Here is a 27,312-nt window from a genome sequence, read left to right on the forward strand (position 1 = left end):
GCCGACGCTCCCTCCTGCGGTAGGAAGCGGTAGTGACTGTCTCGGCCAATAGCAACATCAAAGAAGCGTCACTACAACTCCCATGACCCCACTGCATAGCTTTTCATAGCTGGGAATTATGGGAAATGGAGTTCAAGTTTTTCTAGTCCTTGCTTCAGGTATTGGCTATAGTGGGAGAGACGGAAATGGGGTGAAGTTACCCATAGCAACCAGCCAGAGGCTTTAAGACATTGGTCTTCAAACTGTGGCCGTCCAGATGTTGCAAAACTACAATTCCCAGCATGCCCGGACAGCCTTTGGCTGTCCGGGCATGCTGGGAGTTGTAGTTTTGCAACATCTGGAGGGCCACAGTTTGAAGACCGCTGCTTTAAGACTATGTTCACACGGGGTAATTCCGCAGCAGCAGAGTCTCAATGATTTCAATGGGATTCTGCTGCACTGTTCACATGGTGGATTTTCAGCACCATATTTATCTGTCTTGGAAATTCAGATTCCGGCATCCACAGAAAGAATAGTCATGTTAATTATTTCTGTCCGCACGGAAATGCATTGCCATCTATGAGACAGCGCGTTTCCGAGGGGTCCTGTCGCCTCCATCATGTTCTGCCAGCACTCCGCTGAAGTGAAATCCACCATGTATACATAGTCTAACAGTGCTTCCCAAAAATGTGTCTCCAGCTGTTGCAAAACTACAAGTCCCGCACAGCCAAAGTGGTACCGATAAAAACTACATCTCACAGTGAATAAAATAACCCCTAACAAAGCTCCAATGATGGAAAACTAAAAACGTCTTAGGGATCAGAACGTGGCAATGAACAGATATTTTCTTTTTCTTTCAAATTTTCTATTTTTTTTAACCATAAAACAAAACATAAATTATCCAAGTTTAGTAACATTGGAATCGTACTGACCCATAAAATAAAGTTAGCATGTCCCAATTTTCCCTACGTATAATTTTTTGGGGCTTTGTAATACACTCTATTGTGGTGGCCCAGTACGGTAGGTGTTACCCCATGACCCTGCTGTCCTGTCAGGCAGCCTCCTTCAGTGTCCCCAAGGCCCCCTGCACTTGTTTCCCCATTGTAAATATGTTTTACCATGTAGAGTGTTATAAAATGTAATGTTGCTTTAAGAGTAATACCATGTGATATGTCATGTGATTGTTACCCAGGTGATACCAAGAGTGACCTATGGGCTCCCTGCTAGTCTCCCCCATATAAGTCCTGTGTGGAGCTAGCTTCTCACTCTCTGCTGAGGTCCAGTGGAGTCGTGCCTGGTGTATATGTCCAGAGTGTTGGAGGCCTCAAAGTCCAGTCCTGCAGCCACCATCAAGTCAAGTAAGATAAAGTCACAGCTTTATGAGTCAAGTCAAGTCAGTTCCTGTCATCTGTCAAGTCAGCGTGGTCTGCATTCAATTGTCCAGTCCTACTATCAGTCTCAGCAAGCCCTTAAAGGAGTAGTCCAGTGGTGACTCAATGGTTTACAACTTATCCCCTATCTTAAGGATAGGGGATAAGTTGCAGATCGCGGGGGTCCGACCCCTGGGGCCCCCCGCGATCTCCTGTACGGAGCCCCGACAGCCCGCGGGAAGGGGGCGTGTCGACCTCCGCACGAAGCGGCGGTCGACACGCCCCCTCCATACAACTCTATGGCAGAGCCGAAGCGCTGCCTTCGGCAATCTCCGGCTCTGCCATTGAGATGTATTGAGGGGGCGTGTCGGCCGCCGCCTCGTGCGGGGGTCGACACCCGCTATCTCGGCGGAGAGCCGGGGCCCCGTACAGAGAGATCGCGGGGGGCCCCAGCGGTCGGACCCCCCCCCCCCGCGATCTCAAACTTATCCCCTATCCTTAGGATAGGTGTTACGCCGAGCGCTCCGGGTCCCCGCTCCTCCCCGGAGCGCTCGCTACACTCTCCCCGCTGCAGCGCTCCGGTCAGATCCACTGACCCGGGGCGCTGCGATTCCGCTTCCAGCCGGGATGCGATTCGCGATGCGGGTAGCGCCCGCTCGCGATGCGCACCCCGGCTCCCGTACCTGACTCGCTCTCCCTCGGTCCTGTCCCGGCGCGCGCGGCCCCGCTCCCTAGGGCGCGCGCGCGCCGGGTCTTTGCGATTTAAAGGGCCACTGCGCCGCTGATTGGCGCAGTGATTCCAATTAGTGTCTTCACCTGTGCACTTCCCTATATCACCTCACTTCCCCTGCACTTCCTTGCCGGATCTTGTTGCCATCGTGCCAGTGAAAGCGTTTCCTTGTGTGTTCCTAGCCTGTGTTCCAGACCTCCTGCCGTTGCCCCTGACTACGATCCTTGCTGCCTGCCCCGACCTTCTGCTACGTCCGACCTTGCTTCTGTCTACTCCCTTGTACCGCGCCTATCTTCAGCAGCCAGAGAGGTGAGCCGTTGCTAGTGGATACGACCTGGTCACTACCGCCGCAGCAAGACCATCCCGCTTTGCGGCGGGCTCTGGTGAAAACCAGTAGTGACTTAGAACCGATCCACTAGCACGGTCCACGCCAATCCCTCTCTGGCACAGAGGATCCACTACCTGCCAGCCGGCATCGTGACAGTAGATCCGGCCATGGATCCCGCTGAAGTTCCTCTGCCAGTTGTCGCTGACCTTACCACGGTGGTCGCCCAGCAGTCACAACAGATAGCGCAACAAGGCCAACAGCTGTCTCAACTGACCGTTATGCTACAGCAGTTACTACCACAGCTTCAGCAGTCATCTCCTCCGCCAGCTCCTGCACCTCCTCCGCAGCGAGTGGCCGCTCCTGGTCTACGCCTATCCTTGCCGGATAAATTTGATGGGGACTCTAAGTTTTGCCGTGGCTTTCTTTCCCAATGTTCCCTGCATCTGGAGATGATGTCGGACCTGTTTCCCACTGAAAGGTCTAAGGTGGCTTTCGTAGTCAGCCTTCTGTCTGGAAAAGCCCTGTCTTGGGCCACACCGCTCTGGGACCGCAATGACCCCGTCACTGCCTCTGTACACTCCTTCTTCTCGGAAATCCGAAGTGTCTTTGAGGAACCTGCCCGAGCCTCTTCTGCTGAGACTGCCCTGTTGAACCTGGTCCAGGGTAATTCTTCCGTTGGCGAGTATGCCGTACAATTCCGTACTCTTGCTTCAGAATTATCCTGGAATAATGAGGCCCTCTGCGCGACCTTTAAAAAAGGCCTATCCAGCAACATTAAAGATGTTCTGGCCGCACGAGAAATTCCTGCTAATCTACATGAACTCATTCACCTAGCCACTCGCATTGACATGCGTTTTTCCGAAAGGCGTCAGGAGCTCTGCCAAGATATGGACTCTGTTCGCACGAGGCGTTTCTTCTCCTCGGCTCCTCTCTCCTCTGGTCCCCTGCAATCCGTTCCTGTGCCTCCCGCCGTGGAGGCTATGCAGGTCGACCGGTCTCGCCTGACACCTCAAGAGAGGACACGACGCCGCATGGAGAACCTCTGCCTGTACTGTGCTAGTACCGAACACTTCCTGAGGGATTGTCCTATCCGTCCTCCCCGCCTGGAAAGACGTACGCTGACTCCGCACAAAGGTGAGACAGTCCTTGATGTCTACTCTGCTTCTCCACGTCTTACTGTGCCTGTGCGGATGTCTGCCTCTGCCTTCTCCTTCTCTACTGTGGCCTTCTTGGACTCTGGATCTGCAGGAAATTTTATTTTGGCCTCTCTCGTCAACAGGTTCAACATCCCAGTGACCAGTCTCGCCAGACCCCTTTACATCAATTGTGTAAACAATGAAAGATTGGACTGTACCATACGTTTCCGCACGGAGCCCCTTCTAATGAGCATCGGATCTCATCACGAGAGGATTGAACTTTTGGTCCTCCCCAATTGCACCTCGGAAATTCTCCTTGGACTTCCCTGGCTTCAACTTCATTCCCCAACCCTGGATTGGTCCACTGGGGAGATCAAGAGTTGGGGGCCCTCTTGTTCCAAGGACTGTCTAAAACCGGTTCCCAGTAACCCTTGCCGTGACTCTGTGGTTCCTCCAGTAACCGGTCTCCCTAAGGCCTATATGGACTTCGCGGATGTTTTCTGCAAAAAACAAGCTGAGACTCTACCTCCTCACAGGCCTTATGATTGTCCTATCGACCTCCTCCCGGGCACTACTCCACCCCGGGGCAGAATTTATCCTCTCTCTGCCCCAGAGACTCTTGCCATGTCTGAATACGTCCAGGAAAATTTAAAAAAGGGCTTTATCCGTAAATCCTCCTCTCCTGCCGGAGCCGGATTTTTCTTTGTGTCCAAAAAAGATGGCTCCCTACGTCCTTGCATTGACTACCGCGGTCTTAATAAAATCACGGTTAAGAACCGCTACCCCCTACCCCTCATCTCTGAACTCTTTGATCGCCTCCAAGGTGCCCACATCTTTACTAAACTGGACTTAAGAGGTGCCTATAACCTCATCCGCATCAGAGAGGGGGATGAGTGGAAAACGGCATTTAACACCAGAGATGGACACTTTGAGTATCTGGTCATGCCCTTTGGCCTGTGCAACGCCCCTGCTGTCTTCCAAGACTTTGTTAATGAAATTTTTCGTGATCTGTTATACTCCTGTGTTGTTGTATATCTGGACGATATCCTAATTTTTTCTGCCAATCTAGAAGAACACCGCCAGCATGTCCGTATGGTTCTTCAGAGACTTCGTGACAATCAACTCTATGCCAAAATTGAGAAATGTCTGTTTGAATGCCAATCTCTTCCTTTTCTAGGATATTTGGTCTCTGGCCAGGGACTACAAATGGATCCAGACAAACTCTCTGCCGTCTTAGATTGGCCACGCCCCTCCGGACTCCGTGCTATCCAACGCTTTTTGGGGTTCGCCAATTATTACAGGCAATTTATTCCGCATTTTTCTACCGTTGTGGCTCCTATCGTGGCTTTAACCAAAAAAAATGCCGATCCCAAGTCTTGGCCTCCTCAAGCGGAAGACGCCTTTAAACGACTCAAGTCTGCCTTTTCTTCGGCTCCCGTGCTCTCCAGACCTGACCCTTCCAAACCCTTCCTATTGGAGGTTGATGCCTCCTCAGTGGGAGCTGGAGCTGTTCTTCTACAAAAAAATTCTTCCGGGCATGCTGTCACTTGTGGTTTTTTTTCTAGGACCTTCTCTCCGGCGGAGAGGAACTACTCCATCGGGGATCGAGAGCTTCTAGCCATTAAATTAGCACTTGAGGAATGGAGGCATCTGCTGGAGGGATCAAGATTTCCAGTTATTATTTACACCGACCACAAGAACCTCTCCTACCTCCAGTCTGCCCAACGGCTGAATCCTCGCCAGGCCCGGTGGTCTCTGTTCTTTGCCCGATTTAATTTTGAGATTCACTTTCGTCCTGCCGATAAGAACATTAGGGCCGATGCTCTCTCTCGTTCCTCGGATGCCTCAGAAGTTGAACTCTCTCCGCAACACATCATTCCACCTGACTGCCTGATCTCCACTTCTCCAGCCTCCATCAGGCAAACTCCTCCAGGAAAGACCTTTGTTTCTCCACGCCAACGCCTCGGAATCCTCAAATGGGGTCACTCCTCCCATCTCGCAGGTCATGTGGGCATCAAGAAATCTGTGCAACTCATCTCCCGCTTCTATTGGTGGCCGACTCTGGAGACGGATGTTGTGGACTTTGTGCGAGCCTGCACTATCTGTGCCCGGGATAAGACTCCTCGCCAGAAGCCCGCTGGTTTTCTTCATCCCCTGCCTGTCCCCGAACAGCCTTGGTCTCTGATTGGTATGGATTTTATTACTGATTTACCCCCTTCCCGTGGCAACACTGTTATTTGGGTGGTCGTTGATCGATTCTCCAAAATGGCACATTTCATCCCTCTTCCTGGTCTTCCTTCAGCGCCTCAGTTGGCTAAACAATTTTTTGTACACATTTTTCGTCTTCACGGGTTGCCTACGCAGATCGTCTCGGATAGAGGCGTCCAATTCGTGTCTAAATTCTGGAGGGCTCTCTGTAAACAACTCAAGATTAAATTAAATTTTTCTTCTGCATATCATCCCCAGTCCAATGGACAAGTAGAAAGAATTAACCAGGTCTTGGGTGATTATTTGCGACATTTTGTTCCTCCCGCCAGGATGACTGGGCAGATCTCCTTCCATGGGCCGAATTCTCGTATAACTTCAGAGTCTCTGAATCTTCCTCCAAATCCCCATTTTTCGTGGTGTACGGCCGTCACCCTCTTCCCCCCCTCCCTACCCCCTTGCCCTCTGGTCTGCCCGCTGTGGATGAAATTTCTCGTGACCTTTCCATCATATGGAGAGAGACCCAAAATTCTCTCTTACAGGCTTCATCACGCATGAAGAAGTTCGCGGATAAGAAAAGAAGAGCTCCTCCCGTTTTTTCCCCTGGAGACAAGGTATGGCTCTCCGCTAAATATGTCCGCTTCCGTGTCCCTAGCTACAAGTTGGGACCACGCTATCTTGGTCCTTTCAAAATTTTGTGTCAAATTAATCCTGTCTCTTACAAACTTCTTCTTCCTCCTTCTCTTCGTATCCCTAATGCCTTTCACGTTTCTCTTCTTAAACCACTCATCCTCAACCGTTTTTCTCCCAAATCTGTTCCTCCCACTCCTGTTTCCGGCTCCTCGGACATCTTCTCTGTCAAAGAGATCTTAGCTTCTAAAAAGGTCAGAGGGAAAACTTTTTTTTTAGTGGACTGGGAGGGTTGTGGTCCTGAAGAGAGATCCTGGGAACCTGAGGACAACATCCTAGACAAAAGTCTGCTCCTCAGGTTCTCAGGCTCTAAGAAGAGGGGGAGACCCAAGGGGGGGGTACTGTTACGCCGAGCGCTCCGGGTCCCCGCTCCTCCCCGGAGCGCTCGCTACACTCTCCCCGCTGCAGCGCTCCGGTCAGATCCACTGACCCGGGGCGCTGCGATTCCGCTTCCAGCCGGGATGCGATTCGCGATGCGGGTAGCGCCCGCTCGCGATGCGCACCCCGGCTCCCGTACCTGACTCGCTCTCCCTCGGTCCTGTCCCGGCGCGCGCGGCCCCGCTCCCTAGGGCGCGCGCGCGCCGGGTCTTTGCGATTTAAAGGGCCACTGCGCCGCTGATTGGCGCAGTGATTCCAATTAGTGTCTTCACCTGTGCACTTCCCTATATCACCTCACTTCCCCTGCACTTCCTTGCCGGATCTTGTTGCCATCGTGCCAGTGAAAGCGTTTCCTTGTGTGTTCCTAGCCTGTGTTCCAGACCTCCTGCCGTTGCCCCTGACTACGATCCTTGCTGCCTGCCCCGACCTTCTGCTACGTCCGACCTTGCTTCTGTCTACTCCCTTGTACCGCGCCTATCTTCAGCAGCCAGAGAGGTGAGCCGTTGCTAGTGGATACGACCTGGTCACTACCGCCGCAGCAAGACCATCCCGCTTTGCGGCGGGCTCTGGTGAAAACCAGTAGTGACTTAGAACCGATCCACTAGCACGGTCCACGCCAATCCCTCTCTGGCACAGAGGATCCACTACCTGCCAGCCGGCATCGTGACAATAGGGGATACATTTTTCACCACTGGACTACCCCTTTAAGGTCTCTGTGTCACTGGTCACCTCCTTATGCCCTGGCTGAACTGTATAGACTTTACCACCTTTCTACCCTCAGTAAAGCTACCGTTGTCCATAACTTGGCGTCGGAGTCTTTATTGCCTCCGTGCCTAGCCCAGGATCCCTTTGGGTGGTTTTAGGCTAAACCACGCCCTGACGTCAAGAATACAAGGGGTTAATGCCATCTGCCCATAGGGTAACAACATCTGCCCTGCACCACACACCCCGCCACCACACTATGATAAAATAAAGTGTGCAAATGAAAAGTACAATTTATCAAACATAAAAATAAGCACTAATACAACTTTGCCAGTGCAAAAATAAAAAAGAAATAGGTTTTAGAAGATGAGAAGGAAGAAAACGTAAGCCACAAATCAAATTCAAGGGGTTGTGAAGGGGTTATAGGATTACTCCAGGATAGGAAGGGTTGAGCAGAATTCTCATTGTGTCCAGTATAAAAAAATAAAAAAACCCTACCAATTTAGAAAGTTTTCAGACCCTTACACTTTTTCCTTATTTTGTTATGTTGTGGCTTTGTGCTAAATTTTATTTTAGAAATCACTTTTTTTACGAATCATTCTGTACTTAACACCCTATAATGAGAGTATTAAAACTACGCACATTCCTTAAAAATAAAAAAAAATAAGACTTTACATTGTCATCAGTATTCGGGCTCTTTTCTATTGCAATAGTTTGAAGGTCTCCCAGTTCTCTTGATCATGTCTGAGATGTTTCTACACTTTGATTGGAGTCACTTGTGGTAAATTCAGTTGATTGGACATTATTTAGGAAGACACATCCCTGTGTAATGAAGGTCTCACAGCTGACAATGTATATCATTGCCTTGAGGAGGAAAGAATGGCCTGTAGAGCTCAAAGACAGGATTGAGGTGGAGGCACAGATCTAAAACAGGGTACAGAAAAAAATCTGCTGCACTGAAAGGGCTTTATGGCAGAGTGGACAGAAAGAAGCCTCTTCAGTAAAATAAATATGAAAGCTCCCTAGAGTTTGGGGAGGGGGAACACCTAAAGGACTCTCAGACTGTGAGAAACAAGAATCTCTGGTCTGATGAAACCAAGTTTGAACTTTTTAATCTCAATTCTAAGCGTCATGTCTGGAGGAAACCAGGTACTGCTCATCACCTGCCCAATACCATCCCTACAGTGAAGCATGGTGGTGGCAGCATCTGTAAGAACCCGAAGAGTTAATCTGCACTAAGGTCTTTTGTTATTCTGGTTTCTGTGGAAATGCTCAGTTCTTTGGATGGTCAGCTGACCTCGTTGGCTTTTCAACTGCTTAGCTCCCTATTTAAACCCTCAGTATTTATCCCGGCGTCACAGTATTTATCCCAGAGCTCATACTCCTAGCTAGCGTTTGTATTGTATCTTGTATTTCTGGCATATTTGACCCATTGACTCTGCTCTCTGACTCTTCTCCTGTTTCTGCGATTTGGCATTTCTGTCATCTCTTGGTACTGACTCGGCTCGTGGACTGTGACATATTGGGGGAGATTTCTCAAAGGATTTAGACTGGTTTTTCTTGTCTAAATTTGTCGCACAGAAAGTCGCAGTCTAAATCTGTGCGACTTTTCTGCGACTTTTGCTCTAGAGGATTTTTAGAACATGATGCATGCAAGTCTATTTTAGACTGAAATGCATTGAAAAATGCATTGGTGCTGAATTTATCAAGTGCGACTTTTCAGCGACAAGTCGCATAGGCTGAAAGTACGCCGAAATGTCAGACCATGTTGGAGCAGGTTTAAATATAGACTAAAGCATAGATCATGCAGTCTGTGCACAGAATTTATCAAGAGCTGTGCGCCATTTGATAAATTAGGTGCACAATAGACCAGACTAACACTCTGTAGTTTGGTCTATATTGATGCGGGACATAGACAACTTTGATAAATCTCCCCCATTGTGTGTACAGTAACCCCCCGACCTACGATGGCCCCGACATATGATAAAATCGACATACGATGGCCTCTCAGAGGCCATCGCATGTCGATGTCAGCATCGACATACGATGCTTTTATATGTCGCGGCCATCGCATTAACTGCTATCCGACAGCGCAAAATGCTTAAGCTGCTGTCGGATAGCAGTGTAATGTGCCCCAGCAGGTTCACTTACCTATTCCCGATGCTCCGGGTCCACTTCGCGATCCTCCGGTGTCTTGCGCATCTTCTCCAGGGTCCGGGCCTTGCTTTCCGGCATCGTCATTACGTCACTACGCACGCCGCGCCGGCGCAGCAGCGTAATAACGTCACCAGAAACTGAGGCCCGGACCCTGCAGAAGATGCGCAAGACACCGGAGGATCGCGAAGAAGACACCGGAGCAGCGGGACAGCATCGGGAGCCCCTGGAACAGCAGCGGGAGCGGTGAGGACCTGGTGCGGAGCGGCGGGGACAGGTAAGTACAGCTTCCTATACTTTACATTGCACGGATCCCTCAACATACGATGGATTCGACAAACGATGGGTCGTTTGGAACAAATTACCATTGTATGTTGAGGGACCACTGTATATGTTTAGTTATTATTTCTGTTAGTGTGTGTTTTTCCATACAGTGTTCCGATCTCCGTCTGTATTGGATGTTTATTTTGTTGATGTTTGACTCCCTGAACTTATTCAGGCAGGGACTGTCACCGTGGTTGTGGACCTGTCGCATAGGGTGGGTACACAAGTAGGCAGGGCAAGTGGGAGCTGTGAGTTCAGGGCTTCACTCTTCCCTATACATATGTGACATTTTTGCAGGCCCACATACCTGCATTTGCCGTGCTCCTGCTATGGAAGCCATGTCTGCTTTGGTAGAACAAATGCAGGGCTTGACTCAGCTGATTCAGGATTTAGCTGAAAGACTTCAGCAGTGTGAGTCTTCTCTGTGTCAGTCAGCTTCAGTTCAGACCTTCACTCAGAGACTGCAAGATCAGGAGCAGTTAATCCAGAGTTTGCTGGCTAGAATCCAGGAGTTGGAGTCTGCCCGTACCCAGGTGTCATCTGGTTCTGTCCCAGCTCCCATGGAGCCACAAGTTAGTCTCCAGGATCGTTATTCGGGTAACTGACATTTTTTTAAGACCTTCTGTGAAAGTTGTAAGTTATACTATCGTCTGAGACCGAACTCTTCTGGCTCTGAGGCCCAGAGAGTGAGAATTAGTATGTCTCTTCTGCATGGGGGTCCCCAGGAATGGGTATTTTCCCTTGGTCCCGATACCCCTGCGTTGACCTCTGTGGATTCACTCTTTGCGGGATTGGGGCTCTTGTACGCAGAACCAGACCGTGCTGCATATGCTGAATCTCAGCTGCGTACATTAACCCCTTAAGGATGCAGGGTTTTTCAGTTTTTGCATTTTCGTTTTTTCCTCCTTACCTTTTAATTTTCCACCTAAAAAGCCATATTATGGCTTATTTTTTGCATCACCAATTCTACTTTCCAGTGACATTAGTCATTTTACCCAAAAATCCACGGCGAAACAGAATAAAAAAATAATTCTGCGACAAAATCGAAGAAAAAACGCCATTTTGTAAATTATGGGGGCTTCCGTTTCTATGCAATGCATATTTCGGCAAAAATGACACCTTATCATTATTCTGTAGGTCCATACGGTTAAAATGATACCCTACTTATATAGGTTTGATTTTGTCGTACTTCTGGAAAAAATCATAACTACATGCGGGAAAATGTATATGTTTAAAAATGTAATCTTCTGACCCCTATAACTTTTTTATTTTTCCACGTACAGGGCGTTATGAGGGCTCATTTTTTGCGCCGTGATCTGAAGTTTTTATCGGTACCATGTTTGTTTTGATTGGACTTTTTGATCACATTTTATTCATTTTTTAATTGTATAAAAAGTGACCAAAAATGCGCTATTTTGGATTTTTGAATTTTTTTATGTGTACGCCATTGACCTTGCGGTTTAATTAACAATATATTTTTATAGTTCGGACATTTACGCATGCGGCGATACCACATATGTTTATTTTTATTTACACTGTACACTGTTGGCCCACCAGATGTTGCAAAACTACAACTCCCAGCATGCCCGGACAGCCAACGGCTGTCCTGGCATGCTGGGAATTCTAGCTTTGTAACATCTGGAGGGGCACAGTTTGAAGACCACTGGGTTAATGTGTGTCTTTCAAACTTTTATTAAAACTTTTTTATTTTTTTTTACACTTTATTAGACTTATGAGGAATCATTAGATTCCTCAGACAGATGAATAGATTCTATTGAACTCTATTAATCTGTGTGCTCTGTGATCTATTGATAGAGCCTAGTCCAGCCAGGCTCTATCAATGACAGAGCCGGGACAGGAGGAAGTAGAGGTAAGTCCTCCGGCTACCTCCATAGTGGATCGCCCCCCTGCGATCACGCTGCGGGGGGGCGATCCAACCCACTAGCCCACCAGGGAGCATTCACATGTACCTTTAGACGCTGCTGTCAGCTTTGACAGCGGCGATCTAAAGGGTTAATAGCCAGCCGCGGCGATCGCCGCATGCTGGCTATTAGCGGCGGCCCCCGGCTACTGAAAACAGCCGGGGGCTGCAAAGTATGGAATCCCGAGGCAGGAATCCCGAGCCAGCTCCATACATACTGCTGAGCGCCGCATACATCTCCCCGTGCAGACGTGCGGGGAGTGAAGGCAGAGGACGCAGGTCTGCACGGGGAGAAATAAGCCACGCCCCCTCATCTCCCCCCGCACGTCTGCAGAGCAGGGGAGAGAAGACAAATACACAGCTTCTCATCTCCCCTGCTCTGCTTCGGAGGACACAGGCTGCAGAGTATGGAGCGGGCAGGAGTCGGGAGCCGCTCCATACAGACTGCAGATCCGCCGCACTTGTCAGGTCCGGCCCTGCTTGACCGGAGCCAGGCTAAGGGCCGGACAAATTCACCTGCCCGGCGCCCAAAACTGCTAGTCCCGGGCGTCGGGCGATAGGAATTCCACATCCCTGCCCCCTCCTGGGGTACAGGGGGTACTACCTGCCTACTGGGGGGGGGGGGGTTAATCTGGGGTAATACCTTCCTACTGTGTGAGGAGGGAGTTAATATGGGCCCCCCAGTAGTCAGGTAGTACCCCCAGATTAACCCCTCCCCTCCAGTAGGAAGGTAACACCCCCAGATGAACCCCCTCTTGGGGTACAGGGGGTACTACCTGCCTACTGGGGGGGGGGTTAATCTGGGGGTACTACCGGCCTACTGGGGGGAGGGGGTTAATCTGGGGTACTACCTGCCTACTGGGGGGGTAATCTGGGGCCCCCCAGTAGGTAGGTAGTACCCCCAGATTAACCCCCTCCTCACCAGTAGGAAGGTAGTACCCCAAGATTAACCCCCACCCCGTCCTGTAAGAAGGTAGTACCCCCAGATTAACACCCTCCCCCCCAGTAGGAAGGTAGCACCCCCAGATTAACCCCCTCCTGGGGTACAGGGGGTACTACCTGCCTACTGGGGGAGGGTTAATCTGGGGGTACTACCTGCCTACTGGGGGGGTTACTCTGGGGGAACTACCTGCCTACTGGGGGGAGGGGGTTAATCTGGGGTACTACCTGCCTACGGGGGGGGGGGGTAATCTGGGGCCCCCCAGTAGATAGGTAGTAACCCCAGATTAACCCCCTCCCCACCAGTAGGAAGGTAGTACCCCCAGATTAACCCCCACTCCCCCACCCTGTAGGAAGGTAGTACCCCCAGATTAACCCCCTCTTGCCCCCAGTAGGAAGGTAGAACCTCCAGATGAACCCCCACCTGGGGTTCGGGGGGTATTACCTGCCAACTGGGGGGAGGGGGTTAAGGTGGGGGTACTACCTTCCTACAGGGTGGGGGGGAGGGGGTTAATGTGGTGGTACTACCTGCCTGCTGGGGGGAGGGGGTTAATCTAGGGGTACTACCTGCCTACTGTGGGGAGGGGGTTAATCTGGGGGTACTACATTGTATCGAATATACATTAAACATTTGCAAAAAAAAACACCACTGTACCATACAATTTGTATGGTACAGTGGTGTTTTTCGCAAATGTTAATTTATTGAAAATGTTCAAATTTCATGCACATTAAATGCAACAGCAGTATTTGCACAGTGCAAATACTGCTGTTGCATTTAATGTGCATGAAAATTGCAATGTTAACCTCCTTTTTTATTTGTATAAATTTTTGCAGGACTACAACTCCCAGCATGCCCTTACTGTAAGGACATGCTCGGAGTTGTAGTTGTGCAGTGCAGGCGAATGACAAGCTTGTCCCCTGCCCCCAGCTGCAGGACTACAACTCCCAGCATGTCCTTACTGTAAGGGCATGCTGGGAGTTGTAGTCCTGCAGCTGGGGGCAGGGCACAAGCTTGTCACTTGCCCACACATCTCCTGCACCACACAACTACAACTCCCAGCATGTCCTTACTGTAAGGTCATGCTGGGAGTTGTAGTCGTGTGGGGCGGGAGATGTGCGAGCAGGTGATAATAAATGTACTAACCCATTTTTTGTGTTTTTTTTCTCTCTTCTCATTTCAGATCCGTGTATCCTATGGACTCCTTCGGATTCGGTGGACTACTTCGATGACCAGCGTTTTTCTTTGTTTGATTTTAATAAAATGGTTCACGAGGGCTTGTGGGGGAGTGTTTTTTGTAATAAATTTTTTTTTAAACCTGTTGTGTTTTTTCCTTACTTTACTTGAAAGGCTTAGTAGTGGAAGCTGTCTTATAGACGGAGTCCATTACTAAGCCGGGCTTATCGTTAGCCACAAAAACAGCTAACGCTAACCCCCAATTATTACCCCGGTACCCAACGCCACAGAGGTGCCGGGAAGAGCCGGTACCAACAGGCCCGGAGCGTCAAAAATGGCGCTCCTGGGCCTAGGCGGTAACAGGCTGGCGTTATTTAGGCTGGGGAGGGCCAGTAACAATGGTCCTCGCCCACCCTGGTAACGTCAGGCTGTTGATGTCTGGTTGGTAATTGGTTGGCATAGGGGACCCTATGCGGTTTTTTTGTTTGTTTTTTGTTTTTTTAAATAAATAAATATAAAAAAAAAACGCATAGGGTCCCCCCTATTTTTATTCTCAGCCAAATACCAACCAAACAGTAACAGCCTGACGTTACCAGTGTGGGCGAGGACCATTGTTACTGGCCCTCCCTAGTCTAAATAACGCCAGGCTGTTACCACCTAGGCCCAGGAGCGCCATTTTTGACGCTCCGGGCCTGTTGGTACCGGCTCTTCCCGGCACCACTGTGGCCATGGGTACCAGGGTAATAATTGGGGGTTAGCGCTAGCTGTTTTTGTGGCTAACGCTAAACCCGGATTAGTAATGGACTTCGTCTATAAGACAGCTTCCACTACTAAGCCTGTAAAGTTAGAAAAAGAACACAACAGGTTTAAAAAAAATCTTATTACAAAAAAACACTCCCCCACAAGCCCTCGTTAACCATTTTATCAATATCGAGCAAAGAAAAACGCTGGTCATCGAAGTAGTCCACCGAATCCGAAGGAGTCCACAGGATACACGGATCTGAAATAAGAAGTAACAAAAAAAAATGAGTAAGTACATTTAGGTAGAAAAAACAGTGGTAAAAAAAATGTAATGAATACACACACACACGATTTGGTTTTTGCTTATGTGTGCTAAAAAAAATGGTATTTAAAAGTGATTTATTGGTTTTTGCTCATGTAAGCCAAATTTGTCAACCCCTGTGATAGTAGGATAAATATGTCATACATAAGCAAAAAAATAGCAAGAAAAAAATAACTACAGAACTTGCTTACCAAAGCAACGATGATTAATATCCCCGCTAGTGTCCGCAGGAGCAGCTAGTCTTAGCACAGGTTAGGGATGTACTACTAGACAGCACATACGTGCATGCTCTTCAATAATACAGGGTTTACCAGTGAAATCTTCACATACACTGAAGGATCTTCCAGTCATTCACACAAGCCATAGATCAGAACTTTTTCTGGAATTGGGTGTTGAGTATAGTTTTAAGTTACAATGGTCCAGGAAAGCCCATTCTATGCTGAAAATATTGTAACCTGAGGCCGTCATAACCTGATCGATATCTGTACTGAGTAAAGGGTCCGAATACTTATGCCAATGAAGTACAGTGATCCCTCAACTTACAATGGCCTCAACATACAATAGTTTCAACATACAATGAAACTAGACTCAACATACGATGCTATGGAATCTGCGAAACATGTCAATGGCTGGAAGAACCGACCAATCAGAATGGATATTTCACTGGTTAAACTTGTGTATTCCCAAAGTGTATGCACTGACTGGTAGCGCCCCCTACAGTACAGGAAGGTATTACATGTTCTGTACGCTTTACCTCTGCCAGGGTTAGCTGCTCCTTTGGACACCAGGTGAGGGCGGCTCCATTTTCCTTTTTTTTTTTTTTTTTAGGACATTGCGTGTTCTGTACAGGACCCTGAAGAAGCTTCTGTCCTCTACATAGACCAGTGTTTCCCAAAGAGGGTGCCTCCAGCTGTTGCAAAACTACAACTTCCAGCATGCCCGGACAGCCTTAGGCTGTCCGAGCATGCTTCGAGTTGTAGTTTTGCAACAGCTGGAGGCACTCTGGTTGGAAAACACTGAAATAGACAGTGATTACAGCTCCCAGCAGATCTTTATTACTATTATATGTAAGGATTTGCTTTATCTGTATTAGTTATCTACTTAGTTTTTTTTAATCCTCACTTTTTCCTATTTTTGGATGACATTTTGGTGTCTTCACAACCAATTAGCAGGTTTCCATAGAGTTCTGGTCTTAACACACAATGGTTTCAACATACAATGGCCATCCCGGAACCAATTAATATTGTAACTTGAGGGACCACTGTATTATGTCAACGTAATATTGTGTTATGGTAATTGGTACCGTAATTCAAATAAAACTATTCAAAAAAGGCATTAATATGGATCCAAAATACACACATGTCAATGGTCATCGGAACTACATAGGGCGAGAATACAGGGGAAATCCATTGATGTAAATGAGCTGTAGCTTCTAGTTTGTCCATAGCCAGCTCTATACCTGTGTGTAATTCTCAAGTGAGAACAGTAGAGGGGGCAACAGACTCAGATCTTATTTATCTCTTCTTACCAGTGTATGACGCAAATCTTAGTGTCTAGTTATCCACCCCCAGATGTGAGTCACCGCAGCCTCCTGACCCCCTGCCCAGGATAAACAGCCCACGGCCCATGTCCCTGAGCAGCAAAGTATTATGGGCTATGAGCCAGCCACCGGCACCTGCAAAGTTCATTTTTGACTTTTCCACTCTCCCTGACCCTCCCAGAGTAAAATTTGTTTGTATTTCATTTAACATGAAAATTTGCCATGGCCATTATCTGTAAAACGCGTCCGCAAAATAAAATGCGCCCGCATTTTGCGGAAATCTACGCTCACAAGATAAAATACATGTTGAAAATGATAGAACTATAACAGCAGCATATGAAGCCAGATACATTTTATTTACATTGATGTTTTTTTGTTACATTACATTATAAAAATGTACTAATAGCCATGGCAAGGCGTCCATCACTTGCCCTCATTCCCTGCATAGCAATTGGCAGGTATATGGCCCTTTAATAGTGTCAGACCCCAATTTTAGGTAGCTGTAATCTTGTGGATCCCAGGCTCCCCTTTCTTACAATCCTTTCTATGGGGCATATAGAATAAGTGGAACTGCAGCATATATGCCCCTATAGCCTTTACGCAGCGACAATCCTATGGAAGTGCAACATTTCCCCTATTTGCTCTAATCCTGGCTATGTCATCATCTTCCCTTTAGCTTTCTCTGTAGTTTTTGGAAAGGGAATTAAAGGGGTATTCCAGGCAAAACCTTTTTTTTATATATATCAAATGGCTCCGGAAAGTTAAACAGATTTGTAAATTACTTCTATTAAAAAATCTTAATCCTTCCAATAGTTATTAGCTTCTGAAGTTTTCTGTCTAACTGCTCAATGATGATGTCACGTCACGGGAGCTGTGCATGATGGGAAAATATCCCCATAGGAACTGCACAGCTCCCGGGACGTGAGTCATCAGAGAGCAGTTAGACAGAAAACAACAACTCAACTTCAGAAGCTAATAACTATTGGAAGGATTAAGATTTTTTAATAGAAGTAATTTACAAATCTGTTTAACTTTCCGGAGCCAGTTGATATATAAAAAAAAAAGTTTTGGCCTGGAATACCCCTTTAATAATAGGGTGGCATATACTCATGGCAGACCTAAGTATCCATTTCTATTGACTTTGAGGTCTGGGTTCACACTACAGAATCCGTGGCCAGAAAAGTTCCAGCCGGAGATTCTGAGTGAGGCCAGTGCAGACTGAGTCAGGGCCGCACGGACATTGCTGTCTCGATAGACGGCAATGTCTGCGGCACGGATTCCGTCAGAATATTGAGCAGGTTTTCTTTGATCAGAATTATGCAGTGTGGATGGGTTAACGAAAAAGCTGATGTAAACTGATGTAAATGGGGTCTTCTCTTTCAGGTCCATCATGCCTTGTATGTGACTTCCCTTCAACCATCCAAGGTCAGCCACCATGAGGTAACTCCTGAGAAGCCGAATGTGATTCAGTAATATTAGTCTGTGTTTGGTGGCAGCTGTTGCCTGGAAACAAGAAATTCTTAAGCCTACCAGTCATTGATGAGTTTTATAAGGAATACTGCTTTTCTACCTTCTTATCATCTTACTGGTACATTATTTGGCTTCCTAAGAAACTGAGCCGAGCACATTTATCTGAGATGAGGAATTAGATGTGTACTCCTCCTGTGCACATCACTGTAGACCAGTGGGCTCCAAACTGTGACCCTCTAGATCAGTGGTCTTCAACCTGCGGACCTCCAGATGTTGCAAAACTACAACTCCCAGCATGCCCGGACAGCCAACGGCTGTCCGGGCATGCTGGGAGTTGTAGTTTTGAAACATCTGGAGGTCCGCAGGTTGAAGACCACTGCTCTAGTTGTTGCAAAACTTCAACTACCAGCATGGCCGGACAGCTGTTCACTGTCATGCTGGGAGTTGCAGTTTTGCAGTATCTTAAAGGGGTACTCTGGTGGAAAAAAAATAATGTTTTCAAATCATCTGGTGCCAGAAAGATATACAGATTTGTAAATGACTTCTATTTAAAAATCTTAATCCTTCCAGTACGTATCAGCTGCTGTATGCATCACAGGAAGTTGTGTAGTTCTATCCAGTCTGAACACAGTGCTCTCTGCTGACACCTCTGTCCGTGTCAGGAACTGTCTAGAGTAGAAGCAAATCCCCAAAGCAAACCTCTTCTTCTCTGGACAGTTCCTGACATGGACAGAAGTGGCAGCAGAGAGCACTGTGGTCAGACTGGAAAGGACTACACAACTTCCTCTGGAGCATACAGCAACTGATAAGTACTGGAAGGATTAAGATTTTTAAATAGAAGTCATTTTAAGGGTCACAGTTTGGAGACCACTGTTGTAGACTGTAATGGGGGCTACAACTAAGACTGGGTTCATAGGTGATATTCTCGTTGGTATTTGTGGGCACCAAGTGGTAACTATATATATATATATATATATATATACATATATATATATATATATATATATATATATATATATAGTTTTTATAGGGGTTTTTTTTGCAAAAAATTGTGATCAATATATTGACCAAAAGTACTACATGTAAATCCAGTCAAGTAGAAAATAAACAAGCCAATACAGTCGCAGGTTTTGTCATCCACCCAGCTTTTCAAAAGCCCTGAATGACAAATCAGACTTACTACACAGCCATATTGTAGGGGTTATGCATACAGTAACTAGGAACATTTGATATTGAGGAGTCTGAGAAAGCTGGTTGAGCTAAAATGGCAGTCATGCTGGAGATCACAATAGGAAATCGAGTGTGACACCCCAGCCGCCTATAAAGATAACAACCCCATTCTAAAGAAGCCGTGACGTAAACCATCCACTGCAGCTATTAGTCATTGGCCAAGTTCATTTACTAAGTTCAAGATAAGGAATTTACAACAGGACGACTCATTTACCACCTTCCGTGGGTGTGTGTATCATAGAAATAGCCCCTGGAGCCACTATGGGCCCAGTGTAGGTGGGGACCTCCAAAAGTTAGTGAACAGTAGGGCAATTGCATTTGGGAAGGGGGGGGGGGGGTGAGTAGCTATGCTTCTGACACTGTCACTGCAGGGTGGGGCCATTGTAATGCATGCAGGCAAGGGGCTCATTGGAATGAAATAAGGCAAATATGGTGCAGGCTTGGAAACTGTTGCTGATCTATGAATAAGGGACTTTTTGCTTTTCCCTGATGTTATGCCACACCCAAAAAATTCATAGTAGTCATAGTAGTCAGGTGGCTGAAGTATATAAGGTTTGCTGGATGCAAAGTATGTCTTTCAAGTATTGTATGGTTATGCAAAGTGTATTTTTTGCTTTAAAATGTATTTTCTGTATTGTCTAATGCACGTCTGAAGCATACTCAAGATGTAGAGGGTTAATGGTTTTCTGTGCATTGCCCTAGTTCTATTCAGAGCTTGGTCTTGGCAAGTGCATGTCCTGTTTGTTAGCTCTATAATTTTTCAAGAGGAGACCCGAGTCTAGTGAGCCTAGGCACTGCTAATGTCAGGCATACCTCCAACGGATAGGCCACATTGTCACTAGTCTTGTCTGCAACAAAGTTGTTCCTGAGCCTGGAATCTAAATTCCACCGCTCCCCCGATGCGCAGATATTGATCTTCTGGGCCTGGTCTTCTTCCACATCCTGGTGCCCGACGTGTCACACTGCACTCAGCTTATCGCCGGTGGCAGTAATGTCCCACCTCGGCCAATGATACGCTGAGCACAGTGTCATGTAATGGGCCTGGGCAGCATGGAGAATGCGGAGCCCAGGCCAGGTACATGACAATGAACTCAGCGTATCATTGGCCGAGGTGGGACATTACTGCCACCGGCAATAATCTGAGACCAGTGTGACACGTCGGGCACCAGGATGCGGAAAAAGACCCAGCCCAAAAGACAGAAGAGCAATATCAGCGCATCGGGAGAGTGGTGGACGGTGAGTTAAAGTTTGTTACTTTACTTTTTGCAGCCTGGGCACAATGGAACGATAACTCATTTTACTGGAGTACTCCTTTAAACTAGTGCATCACAGAGTTGCTACACCTGGATCAGACATTTTTTGCATACAGATTGCAGGGAAGGGAAAGCAACTCCCATTGAAGGGACAGTGAATAAAACAGTCTAAAGCTGTGCTGTTTCAAGATACATTCAATGTTTGTATTGTACTGGATTGCATAAGGAGTTAAGTACAGATTAGGGAGTTTAAGTGTAATTTACCAGAACTGGGTCTTACAGAGGTCCTATTCCCGGGCTTTGTACCCGGAAACAACTTTATTAGAAAAAGATGTGTGACACACAGAAGGGACATTGGGTCAACACCACTTAGCTATGTGACATACACTTCAGGGACTACTACCCTCATCGTAATCCCACAGATATGTGAGAACCACAAGGGCAAAGTATGAAAAGAAATGAGCATGTGGCTGCCATTTATAGAACAGACCTCATAGTCCCGAAATATGGAACCATGAAGATTTGCAATGGTGCCAACTTTGGCAGCCAGTTCCCATTTTTCCCACATATGAAAGGTTTTTAACTAATAACCTGCACAGAACGGGTCCGATTAAATGTGCCAAGAACAGTGCACTTTCACATTATTTTCCAGAGATTGTTCTATAATAAACCAGATTTAAACAGGGTGAAGAGGGTATTTATAAGTGACAGATAACACCCTTTACCCCACTACATTCCAGCCTCCTGGCCACTCTACTCATTTACATAGGGGTAATTTATCAAAACCTGTCCAGAGGAAAAGTTGCTGAGTTGCCCATAGCAACCAATCAGATCACTTCTTTCATTTGGCAGAGGCCTTGTTAAAAATGAAAGTAGCGATCTGATTGGTTGCTATGGGCAACTCAGCAACTTTTCCTCTGGACAGGTTCTAATAAATCTACCCCATTGTTTTCATTTCACGCCCCAGATCTCTTCTTACTTTCAGTGAGTGGAAATCGTTCGTACATTCAGTGGCTGAAAACCCCAACAGATGTAATGCTTCTCGTGGCGTCTAGGGCAGTCGCCTCAAAACGGTAGCCCTCCAGATGTTGCAAAACTACAACTCCTAGCATGCCCGGACAGCCGTTGGCTGTCCGGGCATGCTAGGAGTTGTAGTTTTGCAATACCTGGAGGGCCACAGGCCACAACTTTTACTCTGGACAGGTTTTAATAAGACTGTTGAGACTTATTAACTCTTCAACCCTCTATAACCACCCCCTCCCCCCCTTTGTTTAAATAACTATATACAAATAACTCACACTGACACCTTTTAACTTTTTAGATGGGTGGGAATCGGCCACAGCTTATTTATTATAAATATATAAATAACCAAAAATGATAAAACAAGAACAAGGCACTCTTTGGTTTCTTGCCAACCCGCGAGGTACTGCCGCACCGTCCTGTGCGGAGGTCTACCCCGGGTTGACCCCGCTTCTTCTATCTTCCTTCGGCCAAGCTATGACGTACAAACACATAACAAAAAGGGATGGAGGGAGGGCAAAACTCTGGGTCCTGGGCAGATTGGAGGGGGGAAGGGAACGCAGGGCTTATAAACCCCCAGGGAGGAGCCATAAAAGCCCGGGAAGAGAGGGCTATCTGATAGGCGCACTCCTTCCCCCCACCTTTGGGACCTACCACCTGCTGGAACCAGGCAGCCTCTAGGGGTGGGTGACCCACTCTCTTTCCCTGTTAACCCCTACCGTCTCTCCAGTCAGGGGGCAAGCTAGTTATGCACAGCTTGCCCCTCCAATCTCCCCTATAGATCCTATATTATGCTGTTATTTCCTCTCTCATGTCTCATGTCTGTCATGTATGAGACAGAAAGAAAAAAAAAAACTTGCTAAGTTACTAAATTTCTCAGAAAAGCTGCTTTCTAGTTGTTCCAGCTCAAGGGAGTGATAACCAGTAAGTCTAACAACCAGTATGACAGCTCTTAAAACAGTGGCCACCCAGCTTTCCTAGAATTCTGAATGGTAACTTTGCACCCATCCCCATAACCCAAATTTTCCATAATCTTTAGGGCCTGCCACAATTTTTAGGATCCAATAACTTATTCCTATGATGGGGTGTCTAAATGCTAATTAAGTGTGGTGATATAGACTGGTTGTGGGACACCCTATTCGTAGGATTGTTAAAAGCTTCAATAATTGGATATTTATAGCATACTTAATGGGGGAGATTTATCAAAACTTGTGTAGAGGAAAAGATGGCCAGTTGCCCATAGCAACCAATCAAATTGCTTGTTTTATTTTTCAGAAGCCTTTTAAAAAAAATGAAAGAAGCGATCTGATTGGTTGCTATGGGTAACTAGTCACCTTTTCCTCTGCACAAGTTTTGATAAATCTCCCCCAATGTGACTATTACGTAGCGTAGTAGAGGGGAGGGGGCTGACAGTGTCCTGTAATTTTGGATACAAATGTCGAGAAGGAGAATCCAGTTACAATGTCACATATAGGAATCAAACACCATATAAGATCACACATTCCTAATTTCCCAAAAAATGCAATTTCCTGCAAGAATTCCAGGAATATGAGCTTTAGTTTCCCTGTGGAAAGGAAAAGGAGACGCCACCCCAGGACAAGATGAGGCAAGATGGATCTGCCTGCGGCATCGCAAAAATAGAAGACCTGCCCTATTGTTTGCCAGGAATGTGCAGTCTTCCCGAGTGGCTCCAAAGTTTCATTTCTTAAAAAAATTTAATTTTCCTGTGGTAAGTTTTCATCCAGAATGCCATAGGACTTCTAGGACTTTAATAATTGGTGGGGGTCCTGTAAATCTCAACTTGCAACAAAAATAGTACTTACCTTTCTGCGTTATAAGAAACATTGTAATTTACATTATTAAAGGGAGTCTGTCAGCAGATTTATGGCGCCCGAACGACAGACAGCATAGGGAAGTGACCAGGAGGTGGTCTCCCCGGCTTCACACCCAGCTCTGATTTACAGGTGTTTCCATAAGCGTAAAGCTAGGGGGGTGACCTATCAATCAAGTCATGACAAGGGGTGGAAGCTGTGGAAACCGCCTCTTGGACCCTGATGCCAGGGCTGACAGCCTTATAGGGTAAAACTTATTTGTCAGTGATGATGAGCTTGTTGGAATGTGATGCTGCCCGTAGTTCCAGCAGCATAAGTTTGCTGACAGACTTCCTTTACATATAAAATATATCTATATCAAAGAATACTAGAGCTTGAAGACTCAAGAGCAGTCCCTCCCCTTTCTTAAAGATTTCCAAAAGGCTCTAACACAAGACTTTGTGTTCCTAATGTTATTTCCTTGCTTGTACTGACCTCGGACTACACCAGAGAGTATGATGAAGAGGTCAAATGTTTTTCCAGTAAGGAAAAACTTTTGTTTGCCTTTTTTTGGCCAGAACCCGCCCCTTCTGATAAATGGATTTAATGGTGCTCCGTGAGATTTTCAAAGCTTGGGATATATATATATATACATATATATATATATATATATATATATATATATATATGTGTATTTTTTTTTTATAACCAAACCCTGATTTGTACTTCTTCATAGCTTTATCTCTGACCTGTTTGGTGAGCTCCTTTGTCTTCATGCTGCTGTTTGTTCAGTAATGCTCTCTAACACACTCTTCCTTCTACCTTCATAAAACAGATGTATTTGTACTGAGATTAAACTGCGAACAGGTAGACCCTATACTATTATTGTGACTAGTGAAGGCAATTGGTTGCACAAGATCTTTGTTAGGGGTTTCACAGTAATGAGGGTGAATACATATGCACTCAACATTTTTCAGATTTTTATTTGTAAATGATTAAGAAATTAACGTAATATTCCTCCCTTTTTCCAAATGATGGACTATTTTGTGTTTGTCTATTACATAAAATTGTATTGAAATAACTTTCAATATGTGGTTATAACATGGAAAAAAAGATAGAAAAGTCATAGGGGGTGAAAACTTATGCAAGGCACTGTATGGAGGGATGGAGCTAAGCACCGCCCAAATACCTTCTGCACACTGTCTATGGGAGGAGGCGTGACAGCTGTGTACTAGCTCACGCCCCCTCCCATAGACATCAATGGAAGGGAAGTGGCATCACTATCACGGAAGCCCCAGGATTCCACTACCGTAACACCGCAGCGCCTGCACGGAGATCGAGGGAGGTCCCAGCGGCTGGTCCACCAGCAATCTGACATTTTATCCCCTATCCTTTGGATAGCGGATAACATGTCTAGGAGTGGACCCTAAGGGTGCATTCACAAATACAATATCCTGTGCATATGTGATGCATAGGATTTGAAGCTGCAGATCCTGTACAGAGCTTCAAATCCTGTGTCTCAAATATGCACAGGATACCGTACGTGTGAATTATCATGCAAACCTTGCCAACCCTAACCTGCAAGTTATAACGATTTTATTGGGGGAGATTTATCAAAACCTGTCCAGAGGAAAAGTTGCCGAGTTGCCCATAGCAACCAATCAGATCGCGTCTTTCATTTTTCAGAGGCCTTTTCAAAAATGAAAAAAGCAATCTGATTGGTTGCTATGGGCAACTCAGCAACTTTTCCTCTGGACAGGTTTTGATAAATCTACCCCACTGTTTGCCTTTCACAACACTTCCCAGATCTCTGCTTGCTTTCAGTGAGTGGAAATCATTCATACATTCAGAGGCTGAAAACCCCAACAGATGTAATGCTTCTTGTGGCATCTAGGGCAGTCGTCTCCAAACAGTTGCCCTCCAGATGTTGCAAAACTACAACTCCTAGCATGCCCGGACAGCCAACGGCTGTCCGGGCATGCTAGGAGTTGTAGTTTTGCAATACTTTGAGGGCCACAGTTTGGAGACCACTGGTCTACAGCAATCTTCTTTCTTGAGTTTCTTATAGTGTATCTGAGCAGGTTCAGGGCTGGGTTCACACCTAGGCTGGAACATAGGTTCCATCAAAAAATACCAGACAAAATAGCACAGCAGGAGGACCGACTTACTGAAAGAGTTAACCATTGTGTGGTGCCGGGAGAGGAATGGTGACTGGGGTGTTGCAGTGGTAGTTTAGACTCTGGTGGTATTAACCCTTGAATGTCGTGACGCCAGGGTGCGGTTTCCTCAATAGTAATGTTCCTACCGCCAACCGTCCCACAAACGGCAGGGAAAATAACGGAATGTCCACAGCAGATTTCAGGAATAAACTGAAGAAACTTTACTTGCGGAATTTATGAAACAGTCTTTAACATAACAGTCTCTTAAGAGTGAACCGGGATACAGGTTCCTCACAGGTTTTCTGGGACTTGAAAGCAATGAGCTTTTATGCAGGCCACTGTGCTTACTAATTTTGAGGATTTGAGCTGATAGTAGTCACACAGGATTTGATAGTTGGAGCTTTGTAACTCACGGTTTTAGTGGCTGCAGGTTCTGAGGCTTTGGGCCTAGTTGAATTGAATCGATGCGGATGAGATGCTTGTTGATTGTCCGTCAGGAAGAGCTAAGAGAGTGAATTTACCGACTACAGCCCTTTATATCCCCTTAAGGACCGGGGGTTTTTCCGTTTTTGCATTTTCGTTTTTTGCTCCTTGCCTTTAAAAAATCATAACTCTTTCAATTTTGCACCTAAAAATCCATATTATGGCTTATTTTTTGCGCCACCAATTCTACTTTGTAATGACGTCAGTCATTTTGCCCAAACATCTACTGTGAAAGAGAAAAAAAATCATTGTGCGACAAAATTGAAAAAAAAAAACGCTGTTTTGTAACTTTTGGGGGCTTCCGTTTCTACGTAGTACATTTTTCGGTAAAAATGACACCTTATCATTATTCTGTAGGTCCATAAGATTAAAATGATACCCTACTTATATAGGTTTGATTTTGTCGTACTTCTGGAAAAAATCATAACTACATGCAGGAAAATTAATACGTTTAAAATTGTCATCTTCTGACCCCTATAACTTTTTTATTTTTCCGTGTATGGGGCGGTATGTGGGCTCATTTTTTAAGTTTTTAACGGTACCATTTTTGCATTGATAGGACTTATTGATCGCTTTTTATTCATTTTTAAATGATATAAAAAGTGACCAAAAATGCACTATTTTGGACTTTGGAATTTTTTTGCGCGCACACCATTGACCGAGCAGTTTAATTAATGATATATTTTTATAATTCGGACATTTCCGCACGCGGCGATACCATATATGTTTATTTTTATTTTTATTTACACTGTTTTTTTTTTTTATGGGAAAAGGGGGGTGATTCAAACTTTTAATAGGGGAGGGGTTAAATGATATTCATTCACTTTTTTTTTTTCACTTTTTTTTGCAGTGTTATAGCTCCTATAGGGACCTATAACACTGCAGACACTGATCTTTATCATTGATCACTGGTTTCTCATAGGAAACCAGTGATCGATGATTCTGACGCATGACTGCTCATGCCTGGATCTCAGGCACTGAGCAGTCATTCGGCGATCGGACAGCGAGGAGGCAGGAAGCGGGCCCTCCCGCTGTCCTGTAAGCTGTTCGGGATGCCGCGATTTCGCCGCGGCTATCCTGAACAGCCCACTGAGTTCAGCTCTGCTCAGTTCGGCTGAGTTCGGCTCCGCTCTGATCGCGCAGCTAAAGGGTTAATAGCGCGCGGTGCCGCGATCGGCGCTGCGCGCTATTAGCGGCGGGTCCCGGCTTCACTATGACGCCGGGCCCGCCGTGATATGATGCGGGGTTACCGT

General features: G+C 46.4%; 1 long non-coding RNA gene across 2 annotated transcripts in view; it reads left to right on the forward strand.

Moving 5' to 3' along the window:
• The first annotated feature begins 20 nt into the window (after positions 1 to 20).
• LOC130276112 (uncharacterized) overlaps positions 21 to 27,312 on the forward strand; it is a 39,184-nt gene continuing 11,892 nt past the window's right edge. For both annotated transcript variants that reach the window (XR_008845026.1, XR_008845027.1), the window contains exons 1-3: positions 21 to 158; positions 18,017 to 18,073; positions 23,143 to 23,335. This is a non-coding gene — a long non-coding RNA (uncharacterized LOC130276112). The remainder of the gene's footprint in view (positions 159 to 18,016; positions 18,074 to 23,142; positions 23,336 to 27,312) is intronic.

This window comes from Hyla sarda, chromosome 6 (genome assembly GCF_029499605.1).
Source record: "Hyla sarda isolate aHylSar1 chromosome 6, aHylSar1.hap1, whole genome shotgun sequence".
NCBI lineage: Eukaryota > Metazoa > Chordata > Amphibia > Anura > Hylidae > Hyla > Hyla sarda.